Source organism: Mandrillus leucophaeus, unplaced genomic scaffold, assembly GCF_000951045.1.
Source record: "Mandrillus leucophaeus isolate KB7577 unplaced genomic scaffold, Mleu.le_1.0 Scaffold332, whole genome shotgun sequence".
In the NCBI taxonomy this organism is placed as follows: domain Eukaryota; kingdom Metazoa; phylum Chordata; class Mammalia; order Primates; family Cercopithecidae; genus Mandrillus; species Mandrillus leucophaeus.
In genome coordinates, this window is record NW_012103499.1 from 252,686 (window position 1) to 258,006 (window position 5,321).

At 48.9% G+C, this 5,321-nt stretch overlaps 1 protein-coding gene across 2 annotated transcripts in view; it reads right to left on the reverse strand.

Moving 5' to 3' along the window:
- BAZ2A (bromodomain adjacent to zinc finger domain, 2A) overlaps positions 1 to 5,321 on the reverse strand; it is a 43,636-nt gene that overhangs the window by 26,061 nt on the left and 12,254 nt on the right. Inside the window, exon 1 of one of the 2 annotated variants that reach the window (XM_011988501.1) lies at positions 5,202 to 5,321. The exons of the other annotated variant lie outside the window; for it this stretch is intronic. The gene's annotated coding sequence lies outside the window, so the exon portion shown is untranslated. The remainder of the gene's footprint in view (positions 1 to 5,201) is intronic. 2 annotated transcript variants of the gene reach the window in all.

Here is a 5,321-nt window from a genome sequence, read left to right on the forward strand (position 1 = left end):
CACGCCCAGCTAGTTTTTTGTATTTTTTTTTAAGTAGAGACGGGATTTCACCGTGTTAGCCAGGATGGTCTCAATCTCCTGACCTCGTGATCCGCCCATCTTGGCCTCCCAAAGTGCTGGGATTACAGGCTTGAGCCACCGCACCCGGCCGAGGGATATTTCTTAACTCTACACATCTCTGGATTACCCACTACACTCAAATACAGAGGTTATCATCCGGGGCAATTCTGCCCTGTAGGGGACATTTAGTAATCTCTGAAGGTCTGTGCTACTGGCATCTAGTAAGCAGAAGCCAGAGATGCTGCTAGGCATCCTTCAACACACAGGACAGCCCCCCCACAACAAAGATATTATCTGGCCCACATATCAATAGTGCCAAGGCTGAGAAACTCCGTTCTAATGCAAAAGCTGTCCCATTCCTGCCCCACACCTTGGGAAAGTTCCAAGTTTTCACTGGTCCCAGTTCCTGACACTGCAAATGAGGATGCTTTCACTTTTGTATCTAAAAATCTCATGTCCCTGGCTAAGCCATCTTCCTCCACCAATAAGAGTTCCAAGTAGGCCAGGAGAGGTGGCTCATGCCTATATAACCTCAGCAGGATCACTTGAGGCCAGGAATTCAAGACTGGCCTGGGCAACATAGTGAGACCCCATCTCTACATTAAAAAAAAAAAAAAAAAATTCCAAGTACCAAGCCACAAAATAAATATGCCCTCTTCTCCAATCACGATAACCCATTCTGACTGCCCTGGTAACAAGCTTGCCTTCAACTCTGACTCACACAAACTATATCATATACTGACCAAGGCTCAAAATATCCATCCTCTCCTTAACTACCTTTCCTAGTCAGGACTCCAAGTGAGGCAGAACAAAGATAATGAAAGAAGGAAGACTACACTAAGAGGGGGCTACTCAAAGAAAACTGTCATGTCCAGACTATTCAGAAGATTTCAAAGATGACTGTTCTCTGTCCTTATTTATTCTACATTATGTTGGTTCCACAGCATCAGTTGGATGTAAGTTCCACCATTATATCTCCAGCACCTAATTTAGTGTTAAGTATACGAAAGAACCAAAGGAAATATTTGTTGAGTCCACGGACTGAACAAATGAATGAGTAAATCTACCTTTCTGCCACTACCAGCTTACTCTCCAGTGAAGGTCATGGGCTTTGCTCTTACTATTTTCAGAAAACAAAAAAAAATTCAGCTTCATACTTCACAGAGATAAAAATTTCAAGAGGGAAGAAAGGCCCCAAATCTTGACGTACTTAGATAGCCACTCCTTGAAGAAAATAAGGCCTGAAAATAGGGAAGTACTGATAATGTAAAAAGGCAATAAATTAGCTAGGCGTGGTGGCATATGGCCGTAGTGCCAAGTTCTCCCGAGGCTGAGGTAGGAGGATTATTTGAGCCCAGGAGCTGGAGGCTGCAGTGGGCTATGATCGCAACCACTGTTCTCAACCAAATGAACAAAACAGAAAAATAAATAAATGTAAGCTCTGAATTAATAAAACGTTCTGCTTGGTTTAACAGAACACTCAAGACATATAATAGGTTTTTATACATTTGTTAATTAAAGAAACTACAGGTTAGATTTTCTGCCACACTTCCGGTCACTTTACTCTCAGAAGACCGGGAATGCCTCTGAAATTGCAAGACACTAAAGGCCACAGTCCAGAGGTTATATTAAGGTTATTTCCCTCTTTCAGCTCTGATTGTTTCTTAGAATTTCTTTCTTTTTTTTTTTTTTGAGACAATGTGGCTCTGTCGCCCAGGCTGGGGTGCAGTGGCACGATCTCGGCTCACTGCAACCTCCATCTCCCCAGTCCAAGCAATTCTCCTGCCTTAGCCTCCCAAGTAGCTGGGATTACAGGTGCCCGCCACCAGGCTCAGCTAATTTTCATATTTTTAGTAGAGACGGAGTTTCATCATGTTGGTCAGGCTGGTCTTGAACTCCTGACTTCAGGTGATCTGCCCGCCTCAGCCTCCCAAAGTGCTAGGATTGCAGGCTGAGCCACCGTGCCTGGCCAGAATTTCAACTCTAACAGTTCAGGACTCTACCTTTTCCACCCCGAAAAATGAGTTAAGCAGGCAGGTTAAGGACCCCATTCGCGAGGCAGGTTACACAGTCCAACCTCAAAAGACTAAAAGTAGGAAGATGACCTATCTCTTAAAAACTTCTAGGCCAGGCGCGGTGGCTCAAGCCTGTAATCCCAGCACTTTGGGAGGCCGAGACGGGTGGATCACGAGGTCAGGAGATCAAGACCATCCTGGCTAACCCGGTGAAACCCCGTTTCTACTAAAAAAATACAAAAAACTAGCCGGGCGAGGTGGCGGGCGCCTGTAGTCCCAGCTACTCGGGAGGCTGAGGCCGGAGAATGGTGTGAACCCGGGAGGCGGAGCTTGCAGTGAGCTGAGATCGGGCCACTGCACTCCAGCCTGGGTGACAGAGCTAGACTCCGTCTCAAAAAAAACAAACAAACAAACAAACAAAAAAACAAAAATTAGCCAGGCACGGTGGTGCATGCCTATAATTCCAGCTACTGGAGGGCTGAGGCAGGAGGATCACTTGAACCTGGGAGACGAAGGTTGCAGTGAGTTGAGATGGTGCCACTGTACTCCAGCCTGGGCAACAGTGCAAGACTCCATCTCAAAAAAAAAACAACAACTTTATCTTTCAAAATCTAAAATCCTGTGGTCATAGGCTCTGCATGGTGGCTCATGCCTGTAATCTCAGTACTTTGGGAGGCTAAAGCGGACAGGTCACTTGAGCCCAGGAGTTCAAGACCAGCCTGTGCAAAGTGGCAAAACCCCACCTCTACAAAAATTACAAAAAATTAGCCAGGTGTGGTGGTGCGTGTCTGTGGTCCCAGCTACTCAGCGGGCTGAGGTGGGAGGATCACTTGAGCTGAAGAGGTTGGGGCTGCAATGAGCCATGATGGTACCACTGCACTCCAGCCTGGGCGTCGGAGTGAGACCCTATCTCAAAAAAAAAAAAAAGAGAAAAGAAAAGAAAAGAGACCAGGCGTGGTGGCTCACACTTGTAATCCCTGCAGTTTGGGACGCCGAGGTGGGTAGATCACCTGAGGTCAGGAATTCAAGACCAGCCTGGCCAACATGATGAAACCCCATCTCTACTAAAAATAAAGAAATTAGCCAGATGTGGTGGCGGGCTCCTGTAATGCCAGCTACTTGGGAGGCTGAGGCAGGCGACTCGCTTGAACCCGGGAGGCAGAGGTTGCAGTAAGCCGAGATCATACCACTGCACTCCAGCCTGGGCGACAAGAGCAAAACTCCGTCTCAAAAAAAAAAAAAAAGAAAAGAAAGAAAAATAAAATTATGTGGCCAACTGTTGCCCCTAACCAAATCCAGTGTGCAACAAAATGCCTGGGGACATAGCACACAGTCCATCACTATATGTTACAGGAGAAATATCCTGGGATTATCAACTGAAAAGAAAGAAAAAAAAATCTGGGCACATGACTTCGCAGAGAACAGAGGAAATGCTTACCAATCTCCAAGAAGAATAAAAGGGGAGATGTTCTTTTATGGATTAAAGAGTAAGTCATATGATAACAAACTGTACTATTCTAATTAGCTGGTTCTGCAGAAGGTAGTATCTCCAGCACCCTCAGTTAAATAACAGGCTTCCCACAGGGGCTGCTGCCCTTAGGCTAGAATCACCACTGAGGACCGAGTTCACCAATCTCAGTCTGTAAATCAGTCCCTACCCCCAACACACAAATCCATCTAATAGTTAAATCTTCCTCACAGCTTCCTCTTCCTCCACTTCTCAGAATCTATCCTTCTTCACAAGCTCCCTAGCTCAGGTGCTCTGCACAGAAACTGTCATAATAACTATACTAAGTAGGACCCCAAGAAGCTACTCATGCCACAAAAGATCCCTAGTCTCCCTGACAGCTCTCTATGCTGAGGGAATTTGCATCACTTATATAGAGTGTACCCCGCTGGTAGGTAACTGAGTTTGTATCTCTATGACCTCTAGCTCAAGGGAAAACAAAACAAAACCAGACAGGAAGACAGAGATGTTCGGGAGGAGGGATTGGGATACGTGAGTCAACTGAAGTTGACTACTTCCAATTGACAAGTTTGCAAAAAAAAAAAAAAAAAGTCCAACGAAAGGTCTCTCGGACCACATGGTTGGCAAGATCCAAGCTTGCCCAGAAGGCTTCAGAAAATGAAACCAAATCTGATTAAAATGGACATTTCAAAACAACAAGACACGCAGCAGCAAACGCACAGCTGCCATTTCCCGGCCACTTCCTGCGGGAGGCTGGGGGAGGGGCTGTTTGTGTACAGATGGAGGTGCAAGCTATCCCCATCCGTCTTCCCCCAGAGCAGACAAATCTCTCACTTCAATAAACCCTACAAAGGGTAACTGCTATTGGCATTGCCTTCTTCTGAAAACTGGGAACACCGAGAAAGAAAGGGATGATGCGATATCACCTTTCTGCCACGGAAGCGGGGATCCCCTCACTGGGGAATCTCCTTGGAAAAAGGAATTCCTATTTATTCTTCCCTTCTGCCCCTCAGCCCAGCTCAAATTCAAAAGCCTCAGCGGAAGCCCTATCAACCTCCATCCCTGGAATGGGGGATTCTCCCGGGACGCGAGGGCCCCAAGCCAAGCGCAGCACCACCCTCAGCAAGGAAGGCCCTCTGCTGATCTCCACGCTCAAGAGAATGAGTGCGCTCCCCGAGGGAGACACCCTCAGACCCCTGGAAACCCCTTCCGCCCTCCACTCACCGCAGCCAAAACGCCCAGCTCCCTGCAAACGGAGCGTTTAACCCGTCAAGGGAACCCCTTCACCCACCACTCGCGCTCAGGCAATCCCCACCCCCACCCGAGGAGGTGGAGCCCCTCCCGGGGATTCCACCCCAAGTCCCCCATAGGAGTCATCTCCACCAGCCAGGTGGCTTCTCCGCCTCCTCACAGTCGTCGCCAGGAGCCCCTACAGCTCCTCCTGCCCCCGCGGCCTCCCCACCAGCCCTGTTCTCCTCCCAGACCCCAGGGCAAGGAGACCCTCGCCTCAGGTTGGATCCTCTCAGGAAATAAGCTCCAGTCGGCTTCCTGCCCCGGCGAGGTTCAAGCCGGCTCTGGAGCCTCTGTTCCCCGGGGGAAGTCTCGGATGAAAGTGGGGCTCTCTCCCCCTCAGGCCCCTGGCCCCAGACCCCACAAACCTGAGGCAGCGGCGTCCAGCCAGGCTCGGGGCTCGTCTCTCCCCGGGTAACAGGCAGTTCACATGGCCGCGCTCCGGGCGCCAGAAGGGGTGGAGACGCCCGCTGGGGGAGGGGGTCTGG